The following is a 24330-nucleotide window of genomic DNA, read 5'->3' as shown; positions in this document are numbered from 1 at the left end:
ATAATGCATCGCCAATGTTAAGTATTTTTGTTGCAAAGTGAAAATCTACCAGAAACATTTTTGATTGAAAAACACGCGTCAGTCTTTGAATGGTGGCAGTAGCTAAGATAAAGGTGCATTCCCATACCGGGAGTCGAACCCGGGCCACCTGGGTGAGAACCAGGAATCCTAACCGCTAGACCATATGGGAAAAGATGCGCTAACGTCTCAGTGACATTATGAAAAAAATAAGTTTTCTGCTATGCACAATAAACTTCTGCAGATCTGCAGGTGCAACTTGCTTCGTTAGCGCAGTAGGTAGTGCGTCAGTCTCGTAATCTGAAGGTTGTGAGTTTGAGCCTCACACGGGGCACTGTTCCCTCCTTTTCTCGAGAGATTTTGTCACCAACTTAGAACTTTTCCATTCAATTCTACAACGTTTTCCATTAGAAAGGAAATGGGAATCCAAATAACTTACAGGACCCATGAGTTGTTGAGTCTCTTGACACTTTGGTGTAAAAAGGGGTGGTTGAGAATGAGTTGAGCTACGAATCCAAATTGAATCTTGCGTGAAGGGTCAGAATGAAGTGCCAAAACGCGGGCGTTCAGCATTTTTGCCTGAAAAAAACAAATCCTACCTGAAATACGTTTGTTTTAAAAACACACGTCAGTCTTTGAATGTTGGCAACGGTGTAGAAAAGGATGCGTTTCCATACCGGGAGTCGAACCCAGGCCACCTGGGTGAAAACCAGGAATCCTAAGCGCTAGACCATACGGGAGAAGATGTACTGCCAGCTCACTTACAATATGAAAAAAAAGAGGTGTACTGCTTTGCACAAGCAACTTCCGCAGATTATTACATGCATCTTGCCTCGTTAGCGCAGCAGGTAGCGCGTCAGTCTCGTAATCTGAAGGTCGTGAGTTCGATTCTCACATGGGGCACTGGTACCTTGTTTCCGTAACTGATTTTGCCACTATCTTGGCTAGAGAGTCACAGCTCTTTTCCATTCAGTAACAAAACATCACCAATTGATGGAAGGGGAGCTCCAATGACAGACAGGGATAAAGGCTTGTTGAGTCCCTTAACACCCAGGAATTAAAAGTGAGAGATATGAATGGTTTGAGATATGACATCAAATAAGCTTTTGTGCAAATAAATATCCAAAAAATCTGGTGGTCTGCATTTTTGGCAGCAAAGTGCAGTTCCAACCTAAACTGATTCTGTCTGCAAGGCACGTGTCGGCTTTGGAATGTGGACACTAGTCCCAAAAAAAAGTCTCTCCCATAGCAGGAATTGAACCAGTCAACCAGGAATACTAACTAAGTCTTTCTCCACATGGTGTAAGCAGTACAGTAAACAGCAAGACAGGTGTAAAAAAAAAAAAAAAAAAAAAAGAGTGTTTTGCTTTGAATACAAAACATAAACATTACAAGAGCTAAAACACGCTACATGGTCAAGGTTTTTGGCACGTCAGTTGAATAATTTGAAGATCATGAGTTTTTTGCTCACAAGTGCCATCCTCCTTTTCTCAAGAGATTTTGTCACTAACTCTGAACTTTCCAATTCAGTTCTAAACTGTTTCCGATTAGAAAGAACATGGGAGCCCTAATGACTGACAGGACACATGGCTTGTTGAGTCCCTTGACACTTTTGTGTAAAACTGTGTAGTTGAAAAAGGCTTAAGCTATGAAACAAAAGGAAATCTTTTGCAAAAGTCATAATGCATCGCCAATGTTAAGTATTTTTGTTGCAAAGTGAAAATCTACCAGAAACATTTTTGATTGAAAAACACGCGTCAGTCTTTGAATGGTGGCAGTAGCTAAGATAAAGGTGCATTCCCATACCGGGAGTCCAACCCGGGCCACCTGGGTGAGAACCAGGAATCCTAACCGCTAGACCATATGGGAAAAGATGCGCTAACGTCTCAGTGACATTATGAAAAAAATAAGTTTTCTGCTATGCACAATAAACTTCTGCAGATCTGCAGGTGCAACTTGCTTCGTTAGCGCAGTAGGTAGTGCGTCAGTCTCGTAATCTGAAGGTTGTGAGTTTGAGCCTCACACGGGGCACTGTTCCCTCCTTTTCTCGAGAGATTTTGTCACCAACTTAGAACTTTTCCATTCAATTCTACAACGTTTTCCATTAGAAAGGAAATGGGAATCCAAATAACTTACAGGACCCATGAGTTGTTGAGTCTCTTGACACTTTGGTGTAAAAAGGGGTGGTTGAGAATGAGTTGAGCTACGAATCCAAATTGAATCTTGCGTGAAGGGTCAGAATGAAGTGCCAAAACGCGGGCGTTCAGCATTTTTGCCTGAAAAAAACAAATCCTACCTGAAATACGTTTGTTTTAAAAACACACGTCAGTCTTTGAATGTTGGCAACGGTGTAGAAAAGGATGCGTTTCCATACCGGGAGTCGAACCCAGGCCACCTGGGTGAAAACCAGGAATCCTAAGCGCTAGACCATACGGGAGAAGATGTACTGCCAGCTCACTTACAATATGAAAAAAAAGAGGTGTACTGCTTTGCACAAGCAACTTCCGCAGATTATTACATGCATCTTGCCTCGTTAGCGCAGCAGGTAGCGCGTCAGTCTCGTAATCTGAAGGTCGTGAGTTCGATTCTCACATGGGGCACTGGTACCTTGTTTCCGTAACTGATTTTGCCACTATCTTGGCTAGAGAGTCACAGCTCTTTTCCATTCAGTAACAAAACATCACCAATTGATGGAAGGGGAGCTCCAATGACAGACAGGGATAAAGGCTTGTTGAGTCCCTTAACACCCAGGAATTAAAAGTGAGAGATATGAATGGTTTGAGATATGACATCAAATAAGCTTTTGTGAAAATAAATATCCAAAAAATCTGGTGGTCTGCATTTTTGGCAGCAAAGTGCAGTTCCAACCTAAACTGATTCTGTCTGCAAGGCACGTGTCGGCTTTGGAATGTGGACACTAGTCCCAAAAAAAAGTCTCTCCCATAGCAGGAATTGAACCAGTCAACCAGGAATACTAACTAAGTCTTTCTCCACATGGTGTAAGCAGTACAGTAAACAGCAAGACAGGTGTAAAAAAAAAAAAAAAAAAAAAAGAGTGTTTTGCTTTGAATACAAAACATAAACATTACAAGAGCTAAAACACGCTACATGGTCAAGGTTTTTGGCACGTCAGTTGAATAATTTGAAGATCATGAGTTTTTTGCTCACAAGTGCCATCCTCCTTTTCTCAAGAGATTTTGTCACTAACTCTGAACTTTCCAATTCAGTTCTAAACTGTTTCCGATTAGAAAGAACATGGGAGCCCTAATGACTGACAGGACACATGGCTTGTTGAGTCCCTTGACACTTTTGTGTAAAACTGTGTAGTTGAAAAAGGCTTAAGCTATGAAACAAAAGGAAATCTTTTGCAAAAGTCATAATGCATCGCCAATGTTAAGTATTTTTGTTGCAAAGTGAAAATCTACCAGAAACATTTTTGATTGAAAAACACGCGTCAGTCTTTGAATGGTGGCAGTAGCTAAGATAAAGGTGCATTCCCATACCGGGAGTCCAACCCGGGCCACCTGGGTGAGAACCAGGAATCCTAACCGCTAGACCATATGGGAAAAGATGCGCTAACGTCTCAGTGACATTATGAAAAAAATAAGTTTTCTGCTATGCACAATAAACTTCTGCAGATCTGCAGGTGCAACTTGCTTCGTTAGCGCAGTAGGTAGTGCGTCAGTCTCGTAATCTGAAGGTTGTGAGTTTGAGCCTCACACGGGGCACTGTTCCCTCCTTTTCTCGAGAGATTTTGTCACCAACTTAGAACTTTTCCATTCAATTCTACAACGTTTTCCATTAGAAAGGAAATGGGAATCCAAATAACTTACAGGACCCATGAGTTGTTGAGTCTCTTGACACTTTGGTGTAAAAAGGGGTGGTTGAGAATGAGTTGAGCTACGAATCCAAATTGAATCTTGCGTGAAGGGTCAGAATGAAGTGCCAAAACGCGGGCGTTCAGCATTTTTGCCTGAAAAAAACAAATCCTACCTGAAATACGTTTGTTTTAAAAACACACGTCAGTCTTTGAATGTTGGCAACGGTGTAGAAAAGGATGCGTTTCCATACCGGGAGTCGAACCCAGGCCACCTGGGTGAAAACCAGGAATCCTAAGCGCTAGACCATACGGGAGAAGATGTACTGCCAGCTCACTTACAATATGAAAAAAAAGAGGTGTACTGCTTTGCACAAGCAACTTCCGCAGATTATTACATGCATCTTGCCTCGTTAGCGCAGCAGGTAGCGCGTCAGTCTCGTAATCTGAAGGTCGTGAGTTCGATTCTCACATGGGGCACTGGTACCTTGTTTCCGTAACTGATTTTGCCACTATCTTGGCTAGAGAGTCACAGCTCTTTTCCATTCAGTAACAAAACATCACCAATTGATGGAAGGGGAGCTCCAATGACAGACAGGGATAAAGGCTTGTTGAGTCCCTTAACACCCAGGAATTAAAAGTGAGAGATATGAATGGTTTGAGATATGACATCAAATAAGCTTTTGTGAAAATAAATATCCAAAAAATCTGGTGGTCTGCATTTTTGGCAGCAAAGTGCAGTTCCAACCTAAACTGATTCTGTCTGCAAGGCACGTGTCGGCTTTGGAATGTGGACACTAGTCCCAAAAAAAAGTCTCTCCCATAGCAGGAATTGAACCAGTCAACCAGGAATACTAACTAAGTCTTTCTCCACATGGTGTAAGCAGTACAGTAAACAGCAAGACAGGTGTAAAAAAAAAAAAAAAAAAAAAAGAGTGTTTTGCTTTGAATACAAAACATAAACATTACAAGAGCTAAAACACGCTACATGGTCAAGGTTTTTGGCACGTCAGTTGAATAATTTGAAGATCATGAGTTTTTTGCTCACAAGTGCCATCCTCCTTTTCTCAAGAGATTTTGTCACTAACTCTGAACTTTCCAATTCAGTTCTAAACTGTTTCCGATTAGAAAGAACATGGGAGCCCTAATGACTGACAGGACACATGGCTTGTTGAGTCCCTTGACACTTTTGTGTAAAACTGTGTAGTTGAAAAAGGCTTAAGCTATGAAACAAAAGGAAATCTTTTGCAAAAGTCATAATGCATCGCCAATGTTAAGTATTTTTGTTGCAAAGTGAAAATCTACCAGAAACATTTTTGATTGAAAAACACGCGTCAGTCTTTGAATGGTGGCAGTAGCTAAGATAAAGGTGCATTCCCATACCGGGAGTCGAACCCGGGCCACCTGGGTGAGAACCAGGAATCCTAACCGCTAGACCATATGGGAAAAGATGCGCTAACGTCTCAGTGACATTATGAAAAAAATAAGTTTTCTGCTATGCACAATAAACTTCTGCAGATCTGCAGGTGCAACTTGCTTCGTTAGCGCAGTAGGTAGTGCGTCAGTCTCGTAATCTGAAGGTTGTGAGTTTGAGCCTCACACGGGGCACTGTTCCCTCCTTTTCTCGAGAGATTTTGTCACCAACTTAGAACTTTTCCATTCAATTCTACAACGTTTTCCATTAGAAAGGAAATGGGAATCCAAATAACTTACAGGACCCATGAGTTGTTGAGTCTCTTGACACTTTGGTGTAAAAAGGGGTGGTTGAGAATGAGTTGAGCTACGAATCCAAATTGAATCTTGCGTGAAGGGTCAGAATGAAGTGCCAAAACGCGGGCGTTCAGCATTTTTGCCTGAAAAAAACAAATCCTACCTGAAATACGTTTGTTTTAAAAACACACGTCAGTCTTTGAATGTTGGCAACGGTGTAGAAAAGGATGCGTTTCCATACCGGGAGTCGAACCCAGGCCACCTGGGTGAAAACCAGGAATCCTAAGCGCTAGACCATACGGGAGAAGATGTACTGCCAGCTCACTTACAATATGAAAAAAAAGAGGTGTACTGCTTTGCACAAGCAACTTCCGCAGATTATTACATGCATCTTGCCTCGTTAGCGCAGCAGGTAGCGCGTCAGTCTCGTAATCTGAAGGTCGTGAGTTCGATTCTCACATGGGGCACTGGTACCTTGTTTCCGTAACTGATTTTGCCACTATCTTGGCTAGAGAGTCACAGCTCTTTTCCATTCAGTAACAAAACATCACCAATTGATGGAAGGGGAGCTCCAATGACAGACAGGGATAAAGGCTTGTTGAGTCCCTTAACACCCAGGAATTAAAAGTGAGAGATATGAATGGTTTGAGATATGACATCAAATAAGCTTTTGTGCAAATAAATATCCAAAAAATCTGGTGGTCTGCATTTTTGGCAGCAAAGTGCAGTTCCAACCTAAACTGATTCTGTCTGCAAGGCACGTGTCGGCTTTGGAATGTGGACACTAGTCCCAAAAAAAAGTCTCTCCCATAGCAGGAATTGAACCAGTCAACCAGGAATACTAACTAAGTCTTTCTCCACATGGTGTAAGCAGTACAGTAAACAGCAAGACAGGTGTAAAAAAAAAAAAAAAAAAAAAAGAGTGTTTTGCTTTGAATACAAAACATAAACATTACAAGAGCTAAAACACGCTACATGGTCAAGGTTTTTGGCACGTCAGTTGAATAATTTGAAGATCATGAGTTTTTTGCTCACAAGTGCCATCCTCCTTTTCTCAAGAGATTTTGTCACTAACTCTGAACTTTCCAATTCAGTTCTAAACTGTTTCCGATTAGAAAGAACATGGGAGCCCTAATGACTGACAGGACACATGGCTTGTTGAGTCCCTTGACACTTTTGTGTAAAACTGTGTAGTTGAAAAAGGCTTAAGCTATGAAACAAAAGGAAATCTTTTGCAAAAGTCATAATGCATCGCCAATGTTAAGTATTTTTGTTGCAAAGTGAAAATCTACCAGAAACATTTTTGATTGAAAAACACGCGTCAGTCTTTGAATGGTGGCAGTAGCTAAGATAAAGGTGCATTCCCATACCGGGAGTCGAACCCGGGCCACCTGGGTGAGAACCAGGAATCCTAACCGCTAGACCATATGGGAAAAGATGCGCTAACGTCTCAGTGACATTATGAAAAAAATAAGTTTTCTGCTATGCACAATAAACTTCTGCAGATCTGCAGGTGCAACTTGCTTCGTTAGCGCAGTAGGTAGTGCGTCAGTCTCGTAATCTGAAGGTTGTGAGTTTGAGCCTCACACGGGGCACTGTTCCCTCCTTTTCTCGAGAGATTTTGTCACCAACTTAGAACTTTTCCATTCAATTCTACAACGTTTTCCATTAGAAAGGAAATGGGAATCCAAATAACTTACAGGACCCATGAGTTGTTGAGTCTCTTGACACTTTGGTGTAAAAAGGGGTGGTTGAGAATGAGTTGAGCTACGAATCCAAATTGAATCTTGCGTGAAGGGTCAGAATGAAGTGCCAAAACGCGGGCGTTCAGCATTTTTGCCTGAAAAAAACAAATCCTACCTGAAATACGTTTGTTTTAAAAACACACGTCAGTCTTTGAATGTTGGCAACGGTGTAGAAAAGGATGCGTTTCCATACCGGGAGTCGAACCCAGGCCACCTGGGTGAAAACCAGGAATCCTAAGCGCTAGACCATACGGGAGAAGATGTACTGCCAGCTCACTTACAATATGAAAAAAAAGAGGTGTACTGCTTTGCACAAGCAACTTCCGCAGATTATTACATGCATCTTGCCTCGTTAGCGCAGCAGGTAGCGCGTCAGTCTCGTAATCTGAAGGTCGTGAGTTCGATTCTCACATGGGGCACTGGTACCTTGTTTCCGTAACTGATTTTGCCACTATCTTGGCTAGAGAGTCACAGCTCTTTTCCATTCAGTAACAAAACATCACCAATTGATGGAAGGGGAGCTCCAATGACAGACAGGGATAAAGGCTTGTTGAGTCCCTTAACACCCAGGAATTAAAAGTGAGAGATATGAATGGTTTGAGATATGACATCAAATAAGCTTTTGTGAAAATAAATATCCAAAAAATCTGGTGGTCTGCATTTTTGGCAGCAAAGTGCAGTTCCAACCTAAACTGATTCTGTCTGCAAGGCACGTGTCGGCTTTGGAATGTGGACACTAGTCCCAAAAAAAAGTCTCTCCCATAGCAGGAATTGAACCAGTCAACCAGGAATACTAACTAAGTCTTTCTCCACATGGTGTAAGCAGTACAGTAAACAGCAAGACAGGTGTAAAAAAAAAAAAAAAAAAAAAAGAGTGTTTTGCTTTGAATACAAAACATAAACATTACAAGAGCTAAAACACGCTACATGGTCAAGGTTTTTGGCACGTCAGTTGAATAATTTGAAGATCATGAGTTTTTTGCTCACAAGTGCCATCCTCCTTTTCTCAAGAGATTTTGTCACTAACTCTGAACTTTCCAATTCAGTTCTAAACTGTTTCCGATTAGAAAGAACATGGGAGCCCTAATGACTGACAGGACACATGGCTTGTTGAGTCCCTTGACACTTTTGTGTAAAACTGTGTAGTTGAAAAAGGCTTAAGCTATGAAACAAAAGGAAATCTTTTGCAAAAGTCATAATGCATCGCCAATGTTAAGTATTTTTGTTGCAAAGTGAAAATCTACCAGAAACATTTTTGATTGAAAAACACGCGTCAGTCTTTGAATGGTGGCAGTAGCTAAGATAAAGGTGCATTCCCATACCGGGAGTCGAACCCGGGCCACCTGGGTGAGAACCAGGAATCCTAACCGCTAGACCATATGGGAAAAGATGCGCTAACGTCTCAGTGACATTATGAAAAAAATAAGTTTTCTGCTATGCACAATAAACTTCTGCAGATCTGCAGGTGCAACTTGCTTCGTTAGCGCAGTAGGTAGTGCGTCAGTCTCGTAATCTGAAGGTTGTGAGTTTGAGCCTCACACGGGGCACTGTTCCCTCCTTTTCTCGAGAGATTTTGTCACCAACTTAGAACTTTTCCATTCAATTCTACAACGTTTTCCATTAGAAAGGAAATGGGAATCCAAATAACTTACAGGACCCATGAGTTGTTGAGTCTCTTGACACTTTGGTGTAAAAAGGGGTGGTTGAGAATGAGTTGAGCTACGAATCCAAATTGAATCTTGCGTGAAGGGTCAGAATGAAGTGCCAAAACGCGGGCGTTCAGCATTTTTGCCTGAAAAAAACAAATCCTACCTGAAATACGTTTGTTTTAAAAACACACGTCAGTCTTTGAATGTTGGCAACGGTGTAGAAAAGGATGCGTTTCCATACCGGGAGTCGAACCCAGGCCACCTGGGTGAAAACCAGGAATCCTAAGCGCTAGACCATACGGGAGAAGATGTACTGCCAGCTCACTTACAATATGAAAAAAAAGAGGTGTACTGCTTTGCACAAGCAACTTCCGCAGATTATTACATGCATCTTGCCTCGTTAGCGCAGCAGGTAGCGCGTCAGTCTCGTAATCTGAAGGTCGTGAGTTCGATTCTCACATGGGGCACTGGTACCTTGTTTCCGTAACTGATTTTGCCACTATCTTGGCTAGAGAGTCACAGCTCTTTTCCATTCAGTAACAAAACATCACCAATTGATGGAAGGGGAGCTCCAATGACAGACAGGGATAAAGGCTTGTTGAGTCCCTTAACACCCAGGAATTAAAAGTGAGAGATATGAATGGTTTGAGATATGACATCAAATAAGCTTTTGTGAAAATAAATATCCAAAAAATCTGGTGGTCTGCATTTTTGGCAGCAAAGTGCAGTTCCAACCTAAACTGATTCTGTCTGCAAGGCACGTGTCGGCTTTGGAATGTGGACACTAGTCCCAAAAAAAAGTCTCTCCCATAGCAGGAATTGAACCAGTCAACCAGGAATACTAACTAAGTCTTTCTCCACATGGTGTAAGCAGTACAGTAAACAGCAAGACAGGTGTAAAAAAAAAAAAAAAAAAAAAAGAGTGTTTTGCTTTGAATACAAAACATAAACATTACAAGAGCTAAAACACGCTACATGGTCAAGGTTTTTGGCACGTCAGTTGAATAATTTGAAGATCATGAGTTTTTTGCTCACAAGTGCCATCCTCCTTTTCTCAAGAGATTTTGTCACTAACTCTGAACTTTCCAATTCAGTTCTAAACTGTTTCCGATTAGAAAGAACATGGGAGCCCTAATGACTGACAGGACACATGGCTTGTTGAGTCCCTTGACACTTTTGTGTAAAACTGTGTAGTTGAAAAAGGCTTAAGCTATGAAACAAAAGGAAATCTTTTGCAAAAGTCATAATGCATCGCCAATGTTAAGTATTTTTGTTGCAAAGTGAAAATCTACCAGAAACATTTTTGATTGAAAAACACGCGTCAGTCTTTGAATGGTGGCAGTAGCTAAGATAAAGGTGCATTCCCATACCGGGAGTCGAACCCGGGCCACCTGGGTGAGAACCAGGAATCCTAACCGCTAGACCATATGGGAAAAGATGCGCTAACGTCTCAGTGACATTATGAAAAAAATAAGTTTTCTGCTATGCACAATAAACTTCTGCAGATCTGCAGGTGCAACTTGCTTCGTTAGCGCAGTAGGTAGTGCGTCAGTCTCGTAATCTGAAGGTTGTGAGTTTGAGCCTCACACGGGGCACTGTTCCCTCCTTTTCTCGAGAGATTTTGTCACCAACTTAGAACTTTTCCATTCAATTCTACAACGTTTTCCATTAGAAAGGAAATGGGAATCCAAATAACTTACAGGACCCATGAGTTGTTGAGTCTCTTGACACTTTGGTGTAAAAAGGGGTGGTTGAGAATGAGTTGAGCTACGAATCCAAATTGAATCTTGCGTGAAGGGTCAGAATGAAGTGCCAAAACGCGGGCGTTCAGCATTTTTGCCTGAAAAAAACAAATCCTACCTGAAATACGTTTGTTTTAAAAACACACGTCAGTCTTTGAATGTTGGCAACGGTGTAGAAAAGGATGCGTTTCCATACCGGGAGTCGAACCCAGGCCACCTGGGTGAAAACCAGGAATCCTAAGCGCTAGACCATACGGGAGAAGATGTACTGCCAGCTCACTTACAATATGAAAAAAAAGAGGTGTACTGCTTTGCACAAGCAACTTCCGCAGATTATTACATGCATCTTGCCTCGTTAGCGCAGCAGGTAGCGCGTCAGTCTCGTAATCTGAAGGTCGTGAGTTCGATTCTCACATGGGGCACTGGTACCTTGTTTCCGTAACTGATTTTGCCACTATCTTGGCTAGAGAGTCACAGCTCTTTTCCATTCAGTAACAAAACATCACCAATTGATGGAAGGGGAGCTCCAATGACAGACAGGGATAAAGGCTTGTTGAGTCCCTTAACACCCAGGAATTAAAAGTGAGAGATATGAATGGTTTGAGATATGACATCAAATAAGCTTTTGTGCAAATAAATATCCAAAAAATCTGGTGGTCTGCATTTTTGGCAGCAAAGTGCAGTTCCAACCTAAACTGATTCTGTCTGCAAGGCACGTGTCGGCTTTGGAATGTGGACACTAGTCCCAAAAAAAAGTCTCTCCCATAGCAGGAATTGAACCAGTCAACCAGGAATACTAACTAAGTCTTTCTCCACATGGTGTAAGCAGTACAGTAAACAGCAAGACAGGTGTAAAAAAAAAAAAAAAAAAAAAAGAGTGTTTTGCTTTGAATACAAAACATAAACATTACAAGAGCTAAAACACGCTACATGGTCAAGGTTTTTGGCACGTCAGTTGAATAATTTGAAGATCATGAGTTTTTTGCTCACAAGTGCCATCCTCCTTTTCTCAAGAGATTTTGTCACTAACTCTGAACTTTCCAATTCAGTTCTAAACTGTTTCCGATTAGAAAGAACATGGGAGCCCTAATGACTGACAGGACACATGGCTTGTTGAGTCCCTTGACACTTTTGTGTAAAACTGTGTAGTTGAAAAAGGCTTAAGCTATGAAACAAAAGGAAATCTTTTGCAAAAGTCATAATGCATCGCCAATGTTAAGTATTTTTGTTGCAAAGTGAAAATCTACCAGAAACATTTTTGATTGAAAAACACGCGTCAGTCTTTGAATGGTGGCAGTAGCTAAGATAAAGGTGCATTCCCATACCGGGAGTCGAACCCGGGCCACCTGGGTGAGAACCAGGAATCCTAACCGCTAGACCATATGGGAAAAGATGCGCTAACGTCTCAGTGACATTATGAAAAAAATAAGTTTTCTGCTATGCACAATAAACTTCTGCAGATCTGCAGGTGCAACTTGCTTCGTTAGCGCAGTAGGTAGTGCGTCAGTCTCGTAATCTGAAGGTTGTGAGTTTGAGCCTCACACGGGGCACTGTTCCCTCCTTTTCTCGAGAGATTTTGTCACCAACTTAGAACTTTTCCATTCAATTCTACAACGTTTTCCATTAGAAAGGAAATGGGAATCCAAATAACTTACAGGACCCATGAGTTGTTGAGTCTCTTGACACTTTGGTGTAAAAAGGGGTGGTTGAGAATGAGTTGAGCTACGAATCCAAATTGAATCTTGCGTGAAGGGTCAGAATGAAGTGCCAAAACGCGGGCGTTCAGCATTTTTGCCTGAAAAAAACAAATCCTACCTGAAATACGTTTGTTTTAAAAACACACGTCAGTCTTTGAATGTTGGCAACGGTGTAGAAAAGGATGCGTTTCCATACCGGGAGTCGAACCCAGGCCACCTGGGTGAAAACCAGGAATCCTAAGCGCTAGACCATACGGGAGAAGATGTACTGCCAGCTCACTTACAATATGAAAAAAAAGAGGTGTACTGCTTTGCACAAGCAACTTCCGCAGATTATTACATGCATCTTGCCTCGTTAGCGCAGCAGGTAGCGCGTCAGTCTCGTAATCTGAAGGTCGTGAGTTCGATTCTCACATGGGGCACTGGTACCTTGTTTCCGTAACTGATTTTGCCACTATCTTGGCTAGAGAGTCACAGCTCTTTTCCATTCAGTAACAAAACATCACCAATTGATGGAAGGGGAGCTCCAATGACAGACAGGGATAAAGGCTTGTTGAGTCCCTTAACACCCAGGAATTAAAAGTGAGAGATATGAATGGTTTGAGATATGACATCAAATAAGCTTTTGTGCAAATAAATATCCAAAAAATCTGGTGGTCTGCATTTTTGGCAGCAAAGTGCAGTTCCAACCTAAACTGATTCTGTCTGCAAGGCACGTGTCGGCTTTGGAATGTGGACACTAGTCCCAAAAAAAAGTCTCTCCCATAGCAGGAATTGAACCAGTCAACCAGGAATACTAACTAAGTCTTTCTCCACATGGTGTAAGCAGTACAGTAAACAGCAAGACAGGTGTAAAAAAAAAAAAAAAAAAAAAAGAGTGTTTTGCTTTGAATACAAAACATAAACATTACAAGAGCTAAAACACGCTACATGGTCAAGGTTTTTGGCACGTCAGTTGAATAATTTGAAGATCATGAGTTTTTTGCTCACAAGTGCCATCCTCCTTTTCTCAAGAGATTTTGTCACTAACTCTGAACTTTCCAATTCAGTTCTAAACTGTTTCCGATTAGAAAGAACATGGGAGCCCTAATGACTGACAGGACACATGGCTTGTTGAGTCCCTTGACACTTTTGTGTAAAACTGTGTAGTTGAAAAAGGCTTAAGCTATGAAACAAAAGGAAATCTTTTGCAAAAGTCATAATGCATCGCCAATGTTAAGTATTTTTGTTGCAAAGTGAAAATCTACCAGAAACATTTTTGATTGAAAAACACGCGTCAGTCTTTGAATGGTGGCAGTAGCTAAGATAAAGGTGCATTCCCATACCGGGAGTCGAACCCGGGCCACCTGGGTGAGAACCAGGAATCCTAACCGCTAGACCATATGGGAAAAGATGCGCTAACGTCTCAGTGACATTATGAAAAAAATAAGTTTTCTGCTATGCACAATAAACTTCTGCAGATCTGCAGGTGCAACTTGCTTCGTTAGCGCAGTAGGTAGTGCGTCAGTCTCGTAATCTGAAGGTTGTGAGTTTGAGCCTCACACGGGGCACTGTTCCCTCCTTTTCTCGAGAGATTTTGTCACCAACTTAGAACTTTTCCATTCAATTCTACAACGTTTTCCATTAGAAAGGAAATGGGAATCCAAATAACTTACAGGACCCATGAGTTGTTGAGTCTCTTGACACTTTGGTGTAAAAAGGGGTGGTTGAGAATGAGTTGAGCTACGAATCCAAATTGAATCTTGCGTGAAGGGTCAGAATGAAGTGCCAAAACGCGGGCGTTCAGCATTTTTGCCTGAAAAAAACAAATCCTACCTGAAATACGTTTGTTTTAAAAACACACGTCAGTCTTTGAATGTTGGCAACGGTGTAGAAAAGGATGCGTTTCCATACCGGGAGTCGAACCCAGGCCACCTGGGTGAAAACCAGGAATCCTAAGCGCTAGACCATACGGGAGAAGATGTACTGCCAGCTCACTTACAATATGAAAAAAAAGAGGTGTACTGCTTTGCACAAGCAACTTCCGCAGATTATTACATGCATCTTGCCTCGTTAGCGCAGCAGGTAGCGCGTCAGTCTCGTAATCTGAAGGTCGTGAGTTCGATTCTCACATGGGGCACTGGTACCTTGTTTCCGTAACTGATTTTGCCACTATCTTGGCTAGAGAGTCACAGCTCTTTTCCATTCAGTAACAAAACATCACCAATTGATGGAAGGGGAGCTCCAATGACAGACAGGGATAAAGGCTTGTTGAGTCCCTTAACACCCAGGAATTAAAAGTGAGAGATATGAATGGTTTGAGATATGACATCAAATAAGCTTTTGTGCAAATAAATATCCAAAAAATCTGGTGGTCTGCATTTTTGGCAGCAAAGTGCAGTTCCAACCTAAACTGATTCTGTCTGCAAGGCACGTGTCGGCTTTGGAATGTGGACACTAGTCCCAAAAAAAAGTCTCTCCCATAGCAGGAATTGAACCAGTCAACCAGGAATACTAACTAAGTCTTTCTCCACATGGTGTAAGCAGTACAGTAAACAGCAAGACAGGTGTAAAAAAAAAAAAAAAAAAAAAAGAGTGTTTTGCTTTGAATACAAAACATAAACATTACAAGAGCTAAAACACGCTACATGGTCAAGGTTTTTGGCACGTCAGTTGAATAATTTGAAGATCATGAGTTTTTTGCTCACAAGTGCCATCCTCCTTTTCTCAAGAGATTTTGTCACTAACTCTGAACTTTCCAATTCAGTTCTAAACTGTTTCCGATTAGAAAGAACATGGGAGCCCTAATGACTGACAGGACACATGGCTTGTTGAGTCCCTTGACACTTTTGTGTAAAACTGTGTAGTTGAAAAAGGCTTAAGCTATGAAACAAAAGGAAATCTTTTGCAAAAGTCATAATGCATCGCCAATGTTAAGTATTTTTGTTGCAAAGTGAAAATCTACCAGAAACATTTTTGATTGAAAAACACGCGTCAGTCTTTGAATGGTGGCAGTAGCTAAGATAAAGGTGCATTCCCATACCGGGAGTCCAACCCGGGCCACCTGGGTGAGAACCAGGAATCCTAACCGCTAGACCATATGGGAAAAGATGCGCTAACGTCTCAGTGACATTATGAAAAAAATAAGTTTTCTGCTATGCACAATAAACTTCTGCAGATCTGCAGGTGCAACTTGCTTCGTTAGCGCAGTAGGTAGTGCGTCAGTCTCGTAATCTGAAGGTTGTGAGTTTGAGCCTCACACGGGGCACTGTTCCCTCCTTTTCTCGAGAGATTTTGTCACCAACTTAGAACTTTTCCATTCAATTCTACAACGTTTTCCATTAGAAAGGAAATGGGAATCCAAATAACTTACAGGACCCATGAGTTGTTGAGTCTCTTGACACTTTGGTGTAAAAAGGGGTGGTTGAGAATGAGTTGAGCTACGAATCCAAATTGAATCTTGCGTGAAGGGTCAGAATGAAGTGCCAAAACGCGGGCGTTCAGCATTTTTGCCTGAAAAAAACAAATCCTACCTGAAATACGTTTGTTTTAAAAACACACGTCAGTCTTTGAATGTTGGCAACGGTGTAGAAAAGGATGCGTTTCCATACCGGGAGTCGAACCCAGGCCACCTGGGTGAAAACCAGGAATCCTAAGCGCTAGACCATACGGGAGAAGATGTACTGCCAGCTCACTTACAATATGAAAAAAAAGAGGTGTACTGCTTTGCACAAGCAACTTCCGCAGATTATTACATGCATCTTGCCTCGTTAGCGCAGCAGGTAGCGCGTCAGTCTCGTAATCTGAAGGTCGTGAGTTCGATTCTCACATGGGGCACTGGTACCTTGTTTCCGTAACTGATTTTGCCACTATCTTGGCTAGAGAGTCACAGCTCTTTTCCATTCAGTAACAAAACATCACCAATTGATGGAAGGGGAGCTCCAATGACAGACAGGGATAAAGGCTTGTTGAGTCCCTTAACACCCAGGAATTAAAAGTGAGAGATATGAATGGTTTGAGATATGACATCAAATAAGCTTTTGTGCAAATAAATATCCAAAAAATCTGGTGGTCTGCATTTTTGGCAGCAAAGTGCAGTTCCAACCTAAACTGATTCTGTCTGCAAGGCACGTGTCGGCTTTGGAATGTGGACACTAGTCCCAAAAAAAAGTCTCTCCCATAGCAGGAATTGAACCAGTCAACCAGGAATACTAACTAAGTCTTTCTCCACATGGTGTAAGCAGTACAGTAAACAGCAAGACAGGTGTAAAAAAAAAAAAAAAAAAAAAAGAGTGTTTTGCTTTGAATACAAAACATAAACATTACAAGAGCTAAAACACGCTACATGGTCAAGGTTTTTGGCACGTCAGTTGAATAATTTGAAGATCATGAGTTTTTTGCTCACAAGTGCCATCCTCCTTTTCTCAAGAGATTTTGTCACTAACTCTGAACTTTCCAATTCAGTTCTAAACTGTTTCCGATTAGAAAGAACATGGGAGCCCTAATGACTGACAGGACACATGGCTTGTTGAGTCCCTTGACACTTTTGTGTAAAACTGTGTAGTTGAAAAAGGCTTAAGCTATGAAACAAAAGGAAATCTTTTGCAAAAGTCATAATGCATCGCCAATGTTAAGTATTTTTGTTGCAAAGTGAAAATCTACCAGAAACATTTTTGATTGAAAAACACGCGTCAGTCTTTGAATGGTGGCAGTAGCTAAGATAAAGGTGCATTCCCATACCGGGAGTCGAACCCGGGCCACCTGGGTGAGAACCAGGAATCCTAACCGCTAGACCATATGGGAAAAGATGCGCTAACGTCTCAGTGACATTATGAAAAAAATAAGTTTTCTGCTATGCACAATAAACTTCTGCAGATCTGCAGGTGCAACTTGCTTCGTTAGCGCAGTAGGTAGTGCGTCAGTCTCGTAATCTGAAGGTTGTGAGTTTGAGCCTCACACGGGGCACTGTTCCCTCCTTTTCTCGAGAGATTTTGTCACCAACTTAGAACTTTTCCATTCAATTCTACAACGTTTTCCATTAGAAAGGAAATGGGAATCCAAATAACTTACAGGACCCATGAGTTGTTGAGTCTCTTGACACTTTGGTGTAAAAAGGGGTGGTTGAGAATGAGTTGAGCTACGAATCCAAATTGAATCTTGCGTGAAGGGTCAGAATGAAGTGCCAAAACGCTGGCGTTCAGCATTTTTGCCTGAAAAAAACAAATCCTACCTGAAATACGTTTGTTTTAAAAACACACGTCAGTCTTTGAATGTTGGCAACGGTGTAGAAAAGGATGCGTTTCCATACCGGGAGTCGAACCCAGGCCACCTGGGTGAAAACCAGGAATCCTAAGCGCTAGACCATACGGGAGAAGATGTACTGCCAGCTCACTTACAATATGAAAAAAAAGAGGTGTACTGCTTTGCACAAGCAACTTCCGCAGATTATTACATGCATCTTGCCTCGTTAGCGCAGCAGGTAGCGCGTCAGTCTCGTAATCTGAAGGTCGTGAGTTCGATTCTCACATGGGGCACTGGTACCTTGTTTCCGTAACTGATTTTGCCACTATCTTGGCTAGAGAGTCACAGCTCTTTTCCATTCAGTAACAAAACATCACCAATTGATGGAAGGGGAGCTCCAATGACAGACAGGGATAAAGGCTTGTTGAGTCCCTTAACACCCAGGAATTAAAAGTGAGAGATATGAATGGTTTGAGATATGACATCAAATAAGCTTTTGTGCAAATAAATATCCAAAAAATCTGGTGGTCTGCATTTTTGGCAGCAAAGTGCAGTTCCAACCTAAACTGATTCTGTCTGCAAGGCACGTGTCGGCTTTGGAATGTGGACACTAGTCCCAAAAAAAAGTCTCTCCCATAGCAGGAATTGAACCAGTCAACCAGGAATACTAACTAAGTCTTTCTCCACATGGTGTAAGCAGTACAGTAAACAGCAAGACAGGTGTAAAAAAAAAAAAAAAAAAAAAAGAGTGTTTTGCTTTGAATACAAAACATAAACATTACAAGAGCTAAAACACGCTACATGGTCAAGGTTTTTGGCACGTCAGTTGAATAATTTGAAGATCATGAGTTTTTTGCTCACAAGTGCCATCCTCCTTTTCTCAAGAGATTTTGTCACTAACTCTGAACTTTCCAATTCAGTTCTAAACTGTTTCCGATTAGAAAGAACATGGGAGCCCTAATGACTGACAGGACACATGGCTTGTTGAGTCCCTTGACACTTTTGTGTAAAACTGTGTAGTTGAAAAAGGCTTAAGCTATGAAACAAAAGGAAATCTTTTGCAAAAGTCATAATGCATCGCCAATGTTAAGTATTTTTGTTGCAAAGTGAAAATCTACCAGAAACATTTTTGATTGAAAAACACGCGTCAGTCTTTGAATGGTGGCAGTAGCTAAGATAAAGGTGCATTCCCATACCGGGAGTCCAACCCGGGCCACCTGGGTGAGAACCAGGAATCCTAACCGCTAGACCATATGGGAAAAGATGCGCTAACGTCTCAGTGACATTATGAAAAAAATAAGTTTTCTGCTATGCACAATAAACTTCTGCAGATCTGCAGGTGCAACTTGCTTCGTTAGCGCAGTAGGTAGTGCGTCAGTCTCGTAATCTGAAGGTTGTGAGTTTGAGCCTCACACGGGGCACTGTTCCCTCCTTTTCTCGAGAGATTTTGTCACCAACTTAGAACTTTTCCATTCAATTCTACAACGTTTTCCATTAGAAAGGAAATGGGAATCCAAATAACTTACAGGACCCATGAGTTGTTGAGTCTCTTGACACTTTGGTGTAAAAAGGGGTGGTTGAGAATGAGTTGAGCTACGAATCCAAATTGAATCTTGCGTGAAGGGTCAGAATGAAGTGCCAAAACGCGGGCGTTCAGCATTTTTGCCTGAAAAAAACAAATCCTACCTGAAATACGTTTGTTTTAAAAACACACGTCAGTCTTTGAATGTTGGCAACGGTGTAGAAAAGGATGCGTTTCCATACCGGGAGTCGAACCCAGGCCACCTGGGTGAAAACCAGGAATCCTAAGCGCTAGACCATACGGGAGAAGATGTACTGCCAGCTCACTTACAATATGAAAAAAAAGAGGTGTACTGCTTTGCACAAGCAACTTCCGCAGATTATTACATGCATCTTGCCTCGTTAGCGCAGCAGGTAGCGCGTCAGTCTCGTAATCTGAAGGTCGTGAGTTCGATTCTCACATGGGGCACTGGTACCTTGTTTCCGTAACTGATTTTGCCACTATCTTGGCTAGAGAGTCACAGCTCTTTTCCATTCAGTAACAAAACATCACCAATTGATGGAAGGGGAGCTCCAATGACAGACAGGGATAAAGGCTTGTTGAGTCCCTTAACACCCAGGAATTAAAAGTGAGAGATATGAATGGTTTGAGATATGACATCAAATAAGCTTTTGTGCAAATAAATATCCAAAAAATCTGGTGGTCTGCATTTTTGGCAGCAAAGTGCAGTTCCAACCTAAACTGATTCTGTCTGCAAGGCACGTGTCGGCTTTGGAATGTGGACACTAGTCCCAAAAAAAAGTCTCTCCCATAGCAGGAATTGAACCAGTCAACCAGGAATACTAACTAAGTCTTTCTCCACATGGTGTAAGCAGTACAGTAAACAGCAAGACAGGTGTAAAAAAAAAAAAAAAAAAAAAAGAGTGTTTTGCTTTGAATACAAAACATAAACATTACAAGAGCTAAAACACGCTACATGGTCAAGGTTTTTGGCACGTCAGTTGAATAATTTGAAGATCATGAGTTTTTTGCTCACAAGTGCCATCCTCCTTTTCTCAAGAGATTTTGTCACTAACTCTGAACTTTCCAATTCAGTTCTAAACTGTTTCCGATTAGAAAGAACATGGGAGCCCTAATGACTGACAGGACACATGGCTTGTTGAGTCCCTTGACACTTTTGTGTAAAACTGTGTAGTTGAAAAAGGCTTAAGCTATGAAACAAAAGGAAATCTTTTGCAAAAGTCATAATGCATCGCCAATGTTAAGTATTTTTGTTGCAAAGTGAAAATCTACCAGAAACATTTTTGATTGAAAAACACGCGTCAGTCTTTGAATGGTGGCAGTAGCTAAGATAAAGGTGCATTCCCATACCGGGAGTCCAACCCGGGCCACCTGGGTGAGAACCAGGAATCCTAACCGCTAGACCATATGGGAAAAGATGCGCTAACGTCTCAGTGACATTATGAAAAAAATAAGTTTTCTGCTATGCACAATAAACTTCTGCAGATCTGCAGGTGCAACTTGCTTCGTTAGCGCAGTAGGTAGTGCGTCAGTCTCGTAATCTGAAGGTTGTGAGTTTGAGCCTCACACGGGGCACTGTTCCCTCCTTTTCTCGAGAGATTTTGTCACCAACTTAGAACTTTTCCATTCAATTCTACAACGTTTTCCATTAGAAAGGAAATGGGAATCCAAATAACTTACAGGACCCATGAGTTGTTGAGTCTCTTGACACTTTGGTGTAAAAAGGGGTGGTTGAGAATGAGTTGAGCTACGAATCCAAATTGAATCTTGCGTGAAGGGTCAGAATGAAGTGCCAAAACGCGGGCGTTCAGCATTTTTGCCTGAAAAAAACAAATCCTACCTGAAATACGTTTGTTTTAAAAACACACGTCAGTCTTTGAATGTTGGCAACGGTGTAGAAAAGGATGCGTTTCCATACCGGGAGTCGAACCCAGGCCACCTGGGTGAAAACCAGGAATCCTAAGCGCTAGACCATACGGGAGAAGATGTACTGCCAGCTCACTTACAATATGAAAAAAAAGAGGTGTACTGCTTTGCACAAGCAACTTCCGCAGATTATTACATGCATCTTGCCTCGTTAGCGCAGCAGGTAGCGCGTCAGTCTCGTAATCTGAAGGTCGTGAGTTCGATTCTCACATGGGGCACTGGTACCTTGTTTCCGTAACTGATTTTGCCACTATCTTGGCTAGAGAGTCACAGCTCTTTTCCATTCAGTAACAAAACATCACCAATTGATGGAAGGGGAGCTCCAATGACAGACAGGGATAAAGGCTTGTTGAGTCCCTTAACACCCAGGAATTAAAAGTGAGAGATATGAATGGTTTGAGATATGACATCAAATAAGCTTTTGTGCAAATAAATATCCAAAAAATCTGGTGGTCTGCATTTTTGGCAGCAAAGTGCAGTTCCAACCTAAACTGATTCTGTCTGCAAGGCACGTGTCGGCTTTGGAATGTGGACACTAGTCCCAAAAAAAAGTCTCTCCCATAGCAGGAATTGAACCAGTCAACCAGGAATACTAACTAAGTCTTTCTCCACATGGTGTAAGCAGTACAGTAAACAGCAAGACAGGTGTAAAAAAAAAAAAAAAAAAAAAAGAGTGTTTTGCTTTGAATACAAAACATAAACATTACAAGAGCTAAAACACGCTACATGGTCAAGGTTTTTGGCACGTCAGTTGAATAATTTGAAGATCATGAGTTTTTTGCTCACAAGTGCCATCCTCCTTTTCTCAAGAGATTTTGTCACTAACTCTGAACTTTCCAATTCAGTTCTAAACTGTTTCCGATTAGAAAGAACATGGGAGCCCTAATGACTGACAGGACACATGGCTTGTTGAGTCCCTTGACACTTTTGTGTAAAACTGTGTAGTTGAAAAAGGCTTAAGCTATGAAACAAAAGGAAATCTTTTGCAAAAGTCATAATGCATCGCCAATGTTAAGTATTTTTGTTGCAAAGTGAAAATCTACCAGAAACATTTTTGATTGAAAAACACGCGTCAGTCTTTGAATGGTGGCAGTAGCTAAGATAAAGGTGCATTCCCATACCGGGAGTCGAACCCGGGCCACCTGGGTGAGAACCAGGAATCCTAACCGCTAGACCATATGGGAAAAGATGCGCTAACGTCTCAGTGACATTATGAAAAAAATAAGTTTTCTGCTATGCACAATAAACTTCTGCAGATCTGCAGGTGCAACTTGCTTCGTTAGCGCAGTAGGTAGTGCGTCAGTCTCGTAATCTGAAGGTTGTGAGTTTGAGCCTCACACGGGGCACTGTTCCCTCCTTTTCTCGAGAGATTTTGTCACCAACTTAGAACTTTTCCATTCAATTCTACAACGTTTTCCATTAGAAAGGAAATGGGAATCCAAATAACTTACAGGACCCATGAGTTGTTGAGTCTCTTGACACTTTGGTGTAAAAAGGGGTGGTTGAGAATGAGTTGAGCTACGAATCCAAATTGAATCTTGCGTGAAGGGTCAGAATGAAGTGCCAAAACGCGGGCGTTCAGCATTTTTGCCTGAAAAAAACAAATCCTACCTGAAATACGTTTGTTTTAAAAACACACGTCAGTCTTTGAATGTTGGCAACGGTGTAGAAAAGGATGCGTTTCCATACCGGGAGTCGAACCCAGGCCACCTGGGTGAAAACCAGGAATCCTAAGCGCTAGACCATACGGGAGAAGATGTACTGCCAGCTCACTTACAATATGAAAAAAAAGAGGTGTACTGCTTTGCACAAGCAACTTCCGCAGATTATTACATGCATCTTGCCTCGTTAGCGCAGCAGGTAGCGCGTCAGTCTCGTAATCTGAAGGTCGTGAGTTCGATTCTCACATGGGGCACTGGTACCTTGTTTCCGTAACTGATTTTGCCACTATCTTGGCTAGAGAGTCACAGCTCTTTTCCATTCAGTAACAAAACATCACCAATTGATGGAAGGGGAGCTCCAATGACAGACAGGGATAAAGGCTTGTTGAGTCCCTTAACACCCAGGAATTAAAAGTGAGAGATATGAATGGTTTGAGATATGACATCAAATAAGCTTTTGTGCAAATAAATATCCAAAAAATCTGGTGGTCTGCATTTTTGGCAGCAAAGTGCAGTTCCAACCTAAACTGATTCTGTCTGCAAGGCACGTGTCGGCTTTGGAATGTGGACACTAGTCCCAAAAAAAAGTCTCTCCCATAGCAGGAATTGAACCAGTCAACCAGGAATACTAACTAAGTCTTTCTCCACATGGTGTAAGCAGTACAGTAAACAGCAAGACAGGTGTAAAAAAAAAAAAAAAAAAAAAAGAGTGTTTTGCTTTGAATACAAAACATAAACATTACAAGAGCTAAAACACGCTACATGGTCAAGGTTTTTGGCACGTCAGTTGAATAATTTGAAGATCATGAGTTTTTTGCTCACAAGTGCCATCCTCCTTTTCTCAAGAGATTTTGTCACTAACTCTGAACTTTCCAATTCAGTTCTAAACTGTTTCCGATTAGAAAGAACATGGGAGCCCTAATGACTGACAGGACACATGGCTTGTTGAGTCCCTTGACACTTTTGTGTAAAACTGTGTAGTTGAAAAAGGCTTAAGCTATGAAACAAAAGGAAATCTTTTGCAAAAGTCATAATGCATCGCCAATGTTAAGTATTTTTGTTGCAAAGTGAAAATCTACCAGAAACATTTTTGATTGAAAAACACGCGTCAGTCTTTGAATGGTGGCAGTAGCTAAGATAAAGGTGCATTCCCATACCGGGAGTCGAACCCGGGCCACCTGGGTGAGAACCAGGAATCCTAACCGCTAGACCATATGGGAAAAGATGCGCTAACGTCTCAGTGACATTATGAAAAAAATAAGTTTTCTGCTATGCACAATAAACTTCTGCAGATCTGCAGGTGCAACTTGCTTCGTTAGCGCAGTAGGTAGTGCGTCAGTCTCGTAATCTGAAGGTTGTGAGTTTGAGCCTCACACGGGGCACTGTTCCCTCCTTTTCTCGAGAGATTTTGTCACCAACTTAGAACTTTTCCATTCAATTCTACAACGTTTTCCATTAGAAAGGAAATGGGAATCCAAATAACTTACAGGACCCATGAGTTGTTGAGTCTCTTGACACTTTGGTGTAAAAAGGGGTGGTTGAGAATGAGTTGAGCTACGAATCCAAATTGAATCTTGCGTGAAGGGTCAGAATGAAGTGCCA

The 24330-nt window shown here is 41.7% G+C and overlaps 10 non-coding genes across 10 annotated transcripts; all 10 read right to left on the bottom strand.

The window, feature by feature from the left end:
- Positions 1-118: 118 nt before the first annotated feature.
- On the bottom strand, positions 119-190 carry TRNAE-CUC (transfer RNA glutamic acid (anticodon CUC)). The gene has a single exon. It is a non-coding gene; the product is annotated as a tRNA-Glu (tRNA).
- Positions 191-5209: 5019 nt separating this feature from the next.
- On the bottom strand, positions 5210-5281 carry TRNAE-CUC (transfer RNA glutamic acid (anticodon CUC)). The gene has a single exon. It is a non-coding gene; the product is annotated as a tRNA-Glu (tRNA).
- Positions 5282-6906: 1625 nt separating this feature from the next.
- Positions 6907-6978, bottom strand: TRNAE-CUC (transfer RNA glutamic acid (anticodon CUC)). Its single transcript has one exon. It is a non-coding gene; the product is annotated as a tRNA-Glu (tRNA).
- Positions 6979-8603: 1625 nt separating this feature from the next.
- On the bottom strand, positions 8604-8675 carry TRNAE-CUC (transfer RNA glutamic acid (anticodon CUC)). Its single transcript has one exon. It is a non-coding gene; the product is annotated as a tRNA-Glu (tRNA).
- Positions 8676-10300: 1625 nt separating this feature from the next.
- Positions 10301-10372, bottom strand: TRNAE-CUC (transfer RNA glutamic acid (anticodon CUC)). The gene has a single exon. It is a non-coding gene; the product is annotated as a tRNA-Glu (tRNA).
- A 1625-nt stretch (positions 10373-11997) lies between these two features.
- TRNAE-CUC (transfer RNA glutamic acid (anticodon CUC)) lies at positions 11998-12069 on the bottom strand. Its single transcript has one exon. It is a non-coding gene; the product is annotated as a tRNA-Glu (tRNA).
- Positions 12070-13694: 1625 nt separating this feature from the next.
- Positions 13695-13766, bottom strand: TRNAE-CUC (transfer RNA glutamic acid (anticodon CUC)). The gene has a single exon. It is a non-coding gene; the product is annotated as a tRNA-Glu (tRNA).
- Positions 13767-17088: 3322 nt separating this feature from the next.
- Positions 17089-17160, bottom strand: TRNAE-CUC (transfer RNA glutamic acid (anticodon CUC)). The gene has a single exon. It is a non-coding gene; the product is annotated as a tRNA-Glu (tRNA).
- Positions 17161-22179: 5019 nt separating this feature from the next.
- On the bottom strand, positions 22180-22251 carry TRNAE-CUC (transfer RNA glutamic acid (anticodon CUC)). Its single transcript has one exon. It is a non-coding gene; the product is annotated as a tRNA-Glu (tRNA).
- A 1625-nt stretch (positions 22252-23876) lies between these two features.
- TRNAE-CUC (transfer RNA glutamic acid (anticodon CUC)) lies at positions 23877-23948 on the bottom strand. Its single transcript has one exon. It is a non-coding gene; the product is annotated as a tRNA-Glu (tRNA).
- Positions 23949-24330: the final 382 nt, after the last annotated feature.

This window comes from Phyllobates terribilis, unplaced genomic scaffold, assembly GCF_046119375.1.
Source record: "Phyllobates terribilis strain yellow unplaced genomic scaffold, ASM4611937v1 Scaffold_2106__1_contigs__length_166561, whole genome shotgun sequence".
Taxonomy (NCBI): Eukaryota; Metazoa; Chordata; class Amphibia; order Anura; family Dendrobatidae; genus Phyllobates; species Phyllobates terribilis.
This window is presented reverse-complemented; position numbering and strand designations above follow the sequence as displayed.